Raw genomic sequence first — 13,168 nt, forward strand, 5'->3', positions numbered from 1 at the left:
GTGCTTGTGTTGTGACTGAAGTATAACGAATGTGACTAAGAGTGAACACAAAAAGAAAATTATTTCTTTGTTATCAAAATTCATCACGCGTTTCTTATATACATTTTGTTAGTTTTACTTTTCTTTTTATTGCAAGTGGGGTCGGACTATTTCCCTTGAACTGCGGCCACTTCTGGCCTATTGTACCAGCCCCAGATGATAGGTGAGGGTGAATATGGAGCAATTTGTGAAATGAAGATTGGCAGGGGAAACCGAAATACTCTGAGAAAACCTGCCCCAGCGCCACTTTTTCCACCACAAATCCCACTTGACCAGACCCGGAACCGAACCCGGGCCGCGGTGGGAAGCCAGCGACTAACCGCTTGAGCTATGGCGCGGCCCTATTTTTACTTTACTTTCGTCTGAAGAAAAGTTAATGTACTTGTATGAGTTCGTTGTTTCACTGCGAAAAATGTGAACAGGGACTAAACTTTGCAGGGAAAGAATTGAGTGTAGGCACGAAAAGAATTAGTATGTTTTCATATCTGAATTAACTTCTCTAGTTATTAATATTATCGTGATGAAAAGAGAGGTACTGGATATGCTAAAACAAGGTTTTGCTTAAACTATCCAGTTTATTGTATACAAATAATTTTATTAATTACCTATATATATATTCAGCTACTCGGGCGGGCGTTAAACCAGTAATGAGTAAATAGATATTTATTTCTGTTGAAAATGGATTTCTATCTGAAGTAAATGGATATGGAGACCAATGAGGTGCGAAAAATCACACCTAAATGACTGGAATAATTGTTTCATTTTTGTAAACATGTGGAATACAAAGTTTTCCTTTTTGCGAAGAAGTTCTGGTATGCTTCTGTACTTCCGTGCACATCAAAGACAAATGTAACTAAACGGTACTACAGTGGTATAGACTTAAGCATGAGAAGCGCTGCATGAATTGTTTTGTTAATTCATGGCGATTTCATCATTCACAAATGACGCGAATATCCCGAGTTCAATATGGCGACTGGCTCATGGCTGATAAATACTGCTTGGAATTCATAAAGCCCAATTAGACCGTCTGCAAATGCTATTCCCCCTGTATTTAATTTGTTCACAAAGGTTGCTCTTTGTGTAATTTTGATCTTAATATTACATGAGGCACTCCTCCTTCTACTTTTTGAATTCGGAAGAAGAGAATTTGTAAACCCTAGTCATGGCGCTGTCTGTCGCTCTGTCTCCTTCTTTCTGTATTAAAGATTTGAACAATAAACAACTTCTTCTTTTGTTTCTCAGGACAAGCATAAAGTTAACGTCATGCTTCCATCTTACGAATTATTCATTCTTTCCTTCGTAACGAGAATTCTTCTATTGACTTAGGAAGAGAATACAAGGATGGGAACAACATAATCTACCGTGTACAGGTTTCTGCGAGAAGACATTCTTCCAACAATCGCAATGAAAGAAACAGAATACGAGATGTTTATTTGCACACGAATTGTAATTTTCTGAAGTGAAATGGTGAACACGTTGGTGGGTACTTTTTCAGCTGAATTTGCTTTTATTCTTCACGAAACCATTTCCTTCTAAACACTTGTATGAATAAGTTTAGTAGAAATGTTGTGTTACGTCATGAAATATTTCAATCTACATGTTTAATTCCTTTTAAGAACTCTAATTAATTAACTATCTATGGCTCTCCAGTCCTTTGTTGGGCCTTGACTGATTTTATGTTCCTTAATCCTCTACACGCCGGTCACGGTAGCCAAGCGGTCTGAGACATGTACTGTCTTCGCTCTCTTGAAAACCGGGATCGTGGGTTCGAATCCCACTCAGGGCATGGATGTTTAGTTTGTGTGTGTGCGTTTTTCTGTGTTTGTGTACAGGTAGAGGCTTTGCGACGAGCTGATCACCCGCCCAAGGAGTCCTACCTAATGTGTAAGCTCTAGAAAAGCCGAAGTGAACGGAGAAGTTCATGGAGGTAGGCCTAGGCCCACTGGGGCTGTAGTGCCAAGGGGGAAAAAAATCTTCTACATAGTGAGTACGATTCTTTGAACGGGGGATAAGCCCGTCGCAAGACCTCTATCTACACACAGAACAACACACACATAGAATAAACGCACACAGACATCCAAGCCTTGAGTGGGATTCGAATGCACGATCCCAGTGTTCAAACAAATGATCACTGTTCATACCTTAGACCGCGGCCACTATGATCGGTCTTTTATGAACCGTAGAGAGTGATATGCACATACACAGGATTAAACATTAAATGGTTAAACAGATAAGCTTATTAGCATACACTATGGCACACAATGACTAAGTGTGTACTTGAATTATGCGAAATTTTGCAGTTGAAAATTTATTTGGAATGTGAAGTTTCAAGAAGTATCGACGTGTGACTGGAACATAGAAAAGGGATTTAAGAAAAAATCATGATACGTTTCAGTTATTATTTATTTTATTTATGGTTTATTTAACGATATTTTCAGCATCTCAGACAATATGGCGTTGAATGATAACTTAATACTAAATTGGGAAAGGCCTATGGAAACAATGTTAGTATATCCGCTGTAAGTCAATCGAGGTTTCAGAGGAATGCTTCATCTTCTTTTGCAGGATGGAGTCTAGGCCAAGCAAGGAAACAACATGAAATTGGAATCTAACAGGACTCTGCTGAAGATTGAGTCGACATATTTCTCCGAAACGTCAGTTGCTTTTCAATGTACTACACGGCGTTATGTCTCAGAATATAGAAGTCACCATACCCACGACTCAGAAAAACTGAGATCCTACATAACATTAATGAACTTGGAGGGGGAATTGTATGGAATGAGCCTGATATGGCCTAATTAGAGGTATAATCGCGGTTGTCTGGAAAGACTAAGAAAAACTATTATACCTTCCAGTCAAGACATTCGGTGTCCTGGACGAGATTCGAACCTATCATCTCCTGAAAACAAATTAGAAGCCTGGTCTTTTGAACCAAATTGCTTGGTAGTTACGTTTTTTTTTCAAAAGACTTTTTATGGGCTTTTCTGCAGTACTGACATTAAAAGCACAAAGCAATATATCATCATTTTCACCGTCATCATCAAATGCAAGTTCTAGGTGTCTGATCTGATCCGAGTTTCTTGTCACACGAACTGGGGCTTCCGCGTCTTTGGTAGGCGACNGGAGGCCCATAGGATTCTGAGATGTCGAGGCTCCCACATTATCTATACAATCGGCTCACAGATGGAGGTAAGGTTGTCAGCCTTACGCGTCGGCAGCCCTTTATCCCAGGAAGAATCTTGGTACTCATTTCTGTTAAAAGCTGGGTCGACCCCAGGGCCCTAGTGCGGCTGGAAATTTTAGGTAAATTGAAAAATCCAGTAACCTCATCGGGATTCAAGACAGAGACCTTAGAGCTTGTAGCATAGTGACTAGACCAACTATGCTACCGCGTGCATCCCCTTCCTTTATTAAGAGAGTCAAAATAAAAACTATACAGTTTTAATTTTGTAAATCCCATTTATTTACCTTTTAAGCTTTTATATATAAAAAAGCTAAATTTATCCTTGTTGTTAATTAATGAAGCAACACGCTATGGTGACGTATGGGGGAGAGGAGATGTAGCTCCATCTTTCTTGACTTCGATTCTAAATGAATGTGAGCGGTCAGATTCACGGCCCGGACGCTCTGCTCCCGGGGAAAAGGGCTCCAGGTACCCACTACAAAGGAATCTGGACCCCAGAGGCGGTCTGAACACTGTGTTGGGAATTGAATCCCGGCCGTCCAATCCTTAACCCATCTCTATACCGACTGAGCTATCCTGTATACGCGCACAAGTAGCCAAAGATGCTGCCTAACCTCTATACGCATATTTATTCTTGTTTCAAATTATACAAAATATTTTGTCACCGAATGAATCCAAGCCCTAGAGACGTGAGGTTCGAATCTTTGTCCGGACACCGTCTCTTCTGACGGACGTTTTCGTGTCCTTGCTGAGCCCCTCCAGGCAAATACCGGGGTTGTACCTTTGTTATGTGTTGACTGGTTTCTTCCCAATCCTTTCAATTCGTCATTCACTTATCGTCCTACCTTTCCAACACTATGACTCTCTGATAGTGAAAGCCATCCCAGGCGACACTATTCTTTAATTACACCTAAGACTGTGAACTGGGAAAGCAGCGGACCAATGAGAAAGCATTTTACAGTAAACGTGGTTCAGACATGCGCCGATCTTATCAGTGATATGCAAGAAGAAAGGCGTGAATTAGATAATCATTTAAGAGTACGGAGACCAGGAGTGGGAGGGGAGGTAATGCTAGTCAGATCAAAGTGTTCACTGGTCAGTCACGAAATGGCAATTAGCCAAAGAAAATGTAACTTGTGAATAAGCTGTTATACACTATAATTATCTCGTGAAGAGAGACAGGAGCCAGGTAAGGTCAACTGGCCCTGCTTATTAATCAGAAAGACATATGTATGAGAATTATACATAAGTTATTCATAGAACTAATTGATATATAATGACAGTGGAAGCTCTCTTCGTAGTATAACACTCGGCCGTAACGTTTGTCCTCTTATTGTCCGCAGTGTTGCAATTGAGAAATCTCCATGTTGGATTTGAGGTTTTCAATGTTGTCTGGGATATGATGCCAGTAGTCCAGTAGAGCCGAACACAGTGGCCGCACCGTTTAAAGCATGAGATGTATTCGCTCGCTCGAACAATAGGATCGTGGGTTCGGATCCCACTCATGGCATGGAAGTCAGTTAGCATTTATTCTGTGTTTGTGTTGAGTAGTGGCCTTGCAATGCGCTCATCCCGCGTCCAAGGAATCCTACCGACCGGCTAAGATTAAAAAACTGAGATGCAGGCTTTCACAGATGCAATATGAACAACAGGAATAGAAGAAGAAGTCTGGTGGAAGTTTACCTATGTTTAGGAGTAAAGAATTGTCTGCATCTTCAGGGCCAAAATAAGCCACCAGCTAGATGTAAGAAGGAATCAGAGTGAGCCACATAAGGAACATCTCGTTCACATGTACTCCTGCGAAAGAACCCATTGAGGAGCAACAGAGATGAGAGAAAAAGTAACCAGTGCTTCTCGGTCCAGTTCTGACAACATTTCTACGAATGTTACCTACAATAAAGGATGCAATTTCTTTAGTTTCTTTGTAGTTAGAGAGGTTGGTAAGGCACCAAAGCGGGCCTAAGTGCCTGTGTGTTTAGAAAGAACGTTGAAATGAAATACAACCCTGTTCCTTTATTAAAATTAATACAAATATTATGTTTCTGGACACTATCTGTCTTCCAGCTTTTATTTAAAATGACCTTCTGCTCTTATTTAAAACACGACGTTTCGGAGACTGCATTCTGTCTCCTTCTCCAGTTGGGCTCGCCATAGCTCAAGCGGTTAGTCGATGGCTTCCCACCGCGGCGGCCCGGGTTCGATCTCGGGTCTGGTCAAGTGGGATTTGTGGTGGACAAAGTGGCGCTGGGGCAGGTTTTCTCCTAGTACTTCGGTTTCCCCTGCCAATCTTCATTCCACCAATTGCTCCACAATCACCCTCACCTATCATCTAGGACTGGTACAACAGGCCAGAAGTGGCCGCACTACAAGGGACTTAGTCCCACCCTACTAGCAATAAGAAAAATATAATACTCAGTTGGGCCCAATTTATAGAGCTAGTCCCTATCTCCGGTCACCTGCACCAACACAAGACAGGATACACAAACCAAACACACACTGGTGTGGAGTTTTGTTTTAACTCTCGCAGATGGTTCGTGCTGTGTTGGTGCAGGTGTCCGGAGTTAGGGACTAGCGCTGTCGATTTGACCGAACTGATTAGATTTTAACCTGAAGATGGAGACATAATTCAGCTTCCGAAAGTCGTGTCTTCGAAATAAAAAAAATAGGACAATGGATAGTGTCCAAAAACACAATAATTGCATTATTCATCGTCAGAGGCTTTCAGATCTTAAATACTGCAAAACAAAATATGTAAAGGATGAGAAAGACATGAACATAAAAAATGAAGCAATGAAGGGATGGAAGAAAAGTAGAAAGAGGGGAAGAAAAAATTAAGGAAAGAAAGATGTAGAACAAATCTATAGGTAAAGGCAAAAGAGAAATTTTGGTGTAATATTAATTTGTCTAGAAGGCTTAGTCTTTAAAACCGGATGACATAAATGTAAGCACCTGGGACTGGCTGTACATACGCTGTAACNTAAGCCGACATGTGACTAATTAGAAAAGAGAACATGACGAAACAAGTTGAAAGAATTTCCTTACAGAATTCGTGATTAAGTCAGGAAGACTCCGGTGTGAGACATCCGCTTACTGCTAATCAAGACCACATATCTTTATCATATCATATTACGCACTCTACTCAGGACCTTCTATCAACATTGATTTGCTGGAAATTAAATTACAAATTTATGTCTCATTTACTGGTGAGACGAGAGAGAGTCGGTATTGCAACTGGCTACTTGCTGGACGGTCGAAGGGAAAGGGACCCATACACGTACGAGTCTGGCTCGCGAGTCCAGCTCGGCGAGCTCGACTCGGGAACCGGGCTTGGATTAATTTCACCATAAACGCATGACCTGACTCCCAACTTTGCGATCCACACACGGACGAGTTTGGCCAGACCCGTACGTGTATGGGCCACTTAAAGAGTTTGTGTCCGGGTAGGGGCCACATTTTTCTCTTCTCCGCTTCTTTCAGATCGGTTTAGGGGACCACACAGCCTCATACCCAGAGGGTACCGCAGGCTCTTTCCTGTAACCGAGCATTACTCACCGGCCTAATTTTCGAATATTAATACTTGTTGTTTAATACCAATTTTATACTAAATGTAATTTATGCCCGGTCTTGCATTAACTGTTCTAAGAGTTTGCGGCAAGGAATGTTCAGACAAAAGCTACTAGAAAGGTCCATGATGGCCGGCGATAACATGAGCGGTTTACTGTCATTCCACCAGCCTGGCTAAATGAAACTTCCAGAATGTTCTCTATTGAAGGACAATGAAAAGGCTTGAGGACTGATCTGGAAAGAGAAGGTTCTGGCTCTTACGTCATCTCACAGTATTTAAAGGGATTAATCCCCAAATGACCCACAATGACCGACCAGTTGGGCAGTAAGTCAGCGAACATGTATATTTAGTGAAACACACAGGCTGGGAGATGGACGTACCTCATCCAACGTACAGTTACGTAGTGTTGTGAATATTAAAGCAGGGTACAGTGTGTGTCGAAGTGCAACTGTGATTGTAAGTGACCGTTGCTTGTAACCCTGTAGTGCTGTCAATAAAGGAAGTGTAACATTGTACAAGTCTAAGTGTGGTCCAGAGACTTCTTCACCAATAAAACCTCTTTCGTCGAAGCAAGGCCCGTTAAGCCCTGAAAAGAATCTCATAGCTCGAACCCAGGGCATTGTTATCTCTTTCTCCCAAGGCGTCTCGACGTGGTTCCCAGACCACGTAACATCCATAGCAAACACGAAGGGCAGCCAGGAAGTCTCACTAGTAGCGCCCAAAGCGAGCCTCCGCCAAAAGGCCCGTCCAAAGCAATGTATCTCAACACGGCTACTACATAGTGCACAAGAACTCCCACAAGTAACGTCCAACCAGTGATAATTACGAGAGGCCCGTAAATGAACTATTACATTCAATGAGGGTAAAGCGGCCGGTGCGTGAAACTGAACACTCAGCTCCAACTAGTGCCGAGGTCAAGAATACGTGGGTCTATACATCCGTTCCCCCATAAGTCTTCATAACATAGTGTTTAATTACTTAAGCACAGGGACAACTGTAAACGAACAAAAAACTCTGTGGTTTTAGTCCACAAGTGAATTATACCGACCGAGCGACCGCCACTTGTCGGCGAAGTTAGTGCCAACTTTAGCGGATAGAGAGTGTCGCGTGGTCAGCGCAACGGCCGTGGGTATATTTCTATTCTACAATAAAAAATACACACGGCCGTTAATTTCGGTTGCAGGAACAACTATATCATGAACATATATAAAAATGTTACCGTCAACATAACAACAATTTATTATTTATAATGCAAGCACTATAAATGATAAAGTATTGTTGTGTTCACGGTAAAAATTATATGTGTTCATTGTATATACGCAACAAGATGTAATCCTTAAAAATAGCAACTGTAACTTCATCTTTACCTTAATTACTGATTTAATAAAGGTTATTTCCATCCGTTATACCCAATGTACACCATTCCAGACCAGCCTTCAACAAATCTCCTAATAAATTTCTTACACACCAAATACAACTTCGTGACACATCTGATCGGTTCTCTATTTCCTTTTCAATAAGCCAGCAATACTGGCTTCACTAAACCAGGTATTCCAAGTTTGTACGTAACTTAATCAGCAAATACATGCATCAGTCTACGAGGGTGATGTAAAATATTCAATCTGAATGCCTTGGTTACTATAATAGTCTCTCTTTGATATAACTGTATGCTGCTTTCCCGGTTAATAACAGAATGAAATATAAGTTTTCATTAAATATCAGCAAATATATCTTTTGTTTACTTTTTATTTAATCTGTTATTATACATTTCTTGAAAGGGAGTTATATTCTAAGACTTCGAAGAAATTCTGCAAAATGAAACAATTGTAACTGTGTTTAGTCTGCAAGTTCATCCTGCTAAAGAGCTTCCATCAGTAACACTTCTTGTAATGAAATGTGAACTGAATTTATTTTCTGCTGTAATTTTGAAGAGAAAAAATGTGATTTCTAAAATATAATTAAGAAAGTAAAGCTATCCCTGTAACAGGCCGTGAAGGCCCATAGGGTTGTGAGACGCCGATGCTCCCACATTTCCTAGAAAATCGGCTCACATATGGCGGTGAGGTTTTCAGTCTTACTCGCCGGCCACATTTTATTTCCAGGAAGATACCTGATACTCATTTCTGTTAGAAGTTTGGTGGACCCCAGGTCCATAGCGCGGCTGGAAGGATTAGGTAAATTGAAAAATCCACCTCATCGGAATTCGAACCCGCGACCGTCCGACTTGTAGTATAGTGCTACCGCGTGCCCCCAAAGTATGATTTAGAATTATTTTATTTAAAATATGAAATATTGACCTATCAATTTGAATTTAAAGTAATCCGAACATTAAAGTTAACACGATATTTAATCAATACGCTAGAAACAATATAAGGGGATGACAAATATTATATGCAGAATTTTAACCGAAACACCTAAAAGACAAGGGTGACTTTGAATATCTGTGTGCAGATAGGGACTTAATATTGGGACGAAACTATAAGATATGAGTTACCGTGTCGTTTGACATAGTACTCGGTTCGAATCTCTGTTGGAGCACCAACAAACCATGACTTAGGAACTTTAGTGGTATTCTTCAGCCCCTCCACGCAAATACTGCGATAGTAACTCAATTAGTTTTCCTCCCAAGACTTTTCCAGCTGATCCTACCCATCTGCACTGTGCAGTCTAGAAGGTCTAGATACTGAAAGCAGCGTATAATAAACCTCCACATAAACTGAACTGCATCATAGCCATGCATGATGTGCTATGCGAGGGAATACATCTGTTAAATATAATTGTCTTAAATTATAAACTGACAGGCCTTCATTTCCCAGTTGACAGAATCCTTAGAAGAAACGTGATTGCACTGTTATATGCGCAGACTCTGTAACGTACTGATCTTTATATCCTGTCCCGTGTCCCCTCCTTCCATATAACCTTTCCGGGTGTAGCGCGCATGCGTAGTACATCTACGTTTGTACTTGTACGTATGCGTGGCAGCATATGATGCACGCCGTGGGCCTTCTCAGACTTCATAATTATGTATGGTCACGTTCCTATCAGTAAACGAAAGTAAAAACACATATCTTAAGAAGAGTACAGTCCGTTCCGGTCTCCCCGACAACTGGCACGAACGTTGTAAATGATTTGTTTATTGGAGAACAAGACACAAACTTCATGTTTCTATCCCGAATTCTCCGATANTATTATTATTAATTCCTGTTGCTCCCTCTGGAGCATAGGGCGTCTGCGAAACGCTCTGTTTCTTAATCTTACACACAATCGGCAGGATTCCTTGGATGGGTGATCGGTCCTGTCGCAACGCTGTTACCTACACAGGACAACACGAACAGAAGAAGAACGGACAGACAACCATGCCTCAAATGAGGTTCGAACCCACGATCCCAGTCTTTCACCGAGCTAAGCTATTTCATGTCTTAGACCGCGCGGTGACTGTGATCGGCTCTTTGGGGAAATTGTTACTGTTTATGTCAAGAATCACACTAAACCGAAAGGAACTCTCCGTGGACAAAATTCAATGTTCTAGATGTTAAAGCAGGTGGTACTACGCTTTGAAAGTTTAAATAGGAAGCAAAAGCCTTCAGTGAAGAATGGATTTCCTGACCCATACTGGAGAAGTCAGGTACCATAATGCTAATACAGGACACGCTGTTTTAGTGGAGGTCAAACTGCCACTCCGAAATGAAGGCTCTCATTTAACTGACAAACAGACAGACATGTTTACCACAACAAGAAAACTTCTGGCGGCATCGGCATGACAATTGATTGTTGAGGCAAAAGAAAAGAACCACAAGTAAACGCGGCACACATCCACCATCTTGTGTTGAAAACGTCAAACTAAAATGTCGCTCGTAAGGGAAGAGAGGGGGGTGTTTAATGGTTAGGTGAAGCCATAAATAGTAAGAAAGACAAGACGGGGTTGGAAAAAGGCAGTCCGACAAGAGGAAGGGTAGAATTACTGTCTAGGTATTTTTACTGGAAGAGTGAGAATAAAAAGGAAAGTTCCTTTTTACACAAATGCCACAACAGTGGTTGTCGGTGCAGTTGTGCGAGTCAAATTGACGTGATGTCTCGTCTGTTGCCTTGTGACCACCGGTAGGGCGCTGTTTCTGGGCCTTTATCTTATTTTGTACCGACGTATTTTAGCTGTGTGGGGTGACAGCAAACACCCGCTAAACTCTATCTTTCCGTGAAGCCCTCTGCAGCTCATCGGGTAACAGAATGTTCCTTTGTGACAGTATATGTATGTAAAATACACACTGTCCTTCTGTAAGCAGGCCTATTTGATTTACATGATAGACTGTACTTGCACGTTTTATGTCAATTTCACACATACGACTTTTGGTCATATGGAAAACTTTATCAGCAATGACAGTAGAGTATAGCAAAAACACACATTATTATTATTATTATTATTATTATTATTATTATTATTATTATTATTATTAAGGAAAAGTTGCCCCTGTACTTAACTAATTAAACACTATGCCACGTCGGCGTACGTGGGAGCGGATGTATAGATCCACATTTTTTGACCTGGGTACTTATTGGAGGTGAGTGGTCAGCTTCATGACCGTGTACTTTACCCACGGAGAAGGAACTCACTATATGCATTGTACAGGAGGCTGGGTGGACCCCAGAGCCGGTCGCAAGACTTTTAGAAGAGAAAATTCTTTACCCTACCGGGACTCGATCTCCGACAACTCGGTCGACCAGCCCGTAGCCAATGCGCTATCCCGGGTCATTATTATTATTATTATTAGTGGTAGTAGTAGTAGTAGTAGTAGTAGAGTAGTAGTAGTATTAGTAGTAGTAGCAGTAGTACCTCAGCCCACCTTGTCGTCAAATTTTTAAACCCGACTTCGTTATCTGCATGGAGATAGCCATTTTTCACAAGTACGTGTAAACAGAAGCTCAGATATTCCCAATTCCTTATGGAAGCTGAAAGTTCATCAGCACACCCGAAAGAGGCCAAAACTGGTTCTTAAGGTGAACCAGATTAATTCAATTCACGGTCTCATACCAAGTTTTTAAGATGCTTTATTTTTCCTTTGTTTATTATTTGAAAAAAACAACGAAAATAATCTTCCGAGACTACCTTACTGTTTGTATGTTTGTGCGTGCATCCTTGCCCATGACAGCTTCTAAATGCGTGAAACGATGTTTACAAAATTTGGTATCTATATCATTCCATCTGAGGCTATCACAACGGCATATTTAATAAATTCCTTGACTGGGCAACCGGCCCTTCCTATCAAACACTTTCCAATTTGTCAATCATCATATCTTCCGAGAAGCTATAATATCTTAATGCCGGTTAGGTTAGCCGAGCGGTCTAATGCATGTACTGTCTTCGCTCGCTTGAAAGTCGGAATCGTGGGTCCGAATCCCACACAAGGCATGGATATTTGTTATGTATATGTGTTTATTCTGTGTTTGTGTTGTCCTGTGTTTAGGCAGAGACCTTCAGACCGGCTGATCTCTCTTCCAAGGAGTCCTACAGTCTGTAAAATGGTCATGAAACTGAAAATCAGAGGTCAGGGCCCAAGGGGGCTGTAGAGCCAGCAACAGAAAATCTAAATATGGGCACTGCTTTTAAGTGATACATAGAAAATAAATGACAAGCGGAAGTAATGATACAGGTTTCTATGACTTGAATCGCTCTGTTAGGTGGGCCACCTGATGGTTTTGGCCTGAAAGTTATTAATTCGCTTTCTGATAAGCGAAATCAGCAAGTAGTAACCCTAGTTAGGAATAATTATGTACTTCAGTCCATCAACTTCAGAGCACTTTGCAATTAAAATTAGTTATACTAGTTAAACAATTAATCTCTTGATTATTCAGAGTAGCCAGGGGCAGGTACTGAAATCTGAGAAGCAGTGCATGTAGACGGCAGTGGCATACTCCCATGCTTGCAGCAGTACTTTAGGAACTTCACTGAGGTGCTGCCATGGAAACGTCTGTTCAGTGCAACTTGCCCTCGTTCAGACGTTCAGAGAAACGCCCAGTTCTTTACAGGATGTTTAAAAATTCGAACGTTAACGGACGAGATAATTAAGAGTGCAGGTAGATTGTTTCAGGGTATGGAAATGTTTACATAACGCGTAACAGAATAATAATTATTATCTTTGACTTGGTTCATCCTGGTCCGTCACACTAGCAATAGTGTAAAGGATTATTAACGCCGCACAGTGTGACTGATAAATGTTGTGTTTTTTTTTTATTCTTTCATCCTTTTGTTAAAATCTAGAAATTTAATTTAGTTAAAAAAACGGGTTTTTAAAAATACTTCGTAAATAGACCAATTAAAATAATTTAAGTATAAATGGTTTAACAAATTCATGCACATAGTAGTAGCCTAACTGTTATAGGATAGT

This window comes from Cryptotermes secundus, unplaced genomic scaffold (assembly GCF_002891405.2).
Source record: "Cryptotermes secundus unplaced genomic scaffold, Csec_1.0 scaffold641, whole genome shotgun sequence".
Taxonomy (NCBI): Eukaryota; Metazoa; Arthropoda; class Insecta; order Blattodea; family Kalotermitidae; genus Cryptotermes; species Cryptotermes secundus.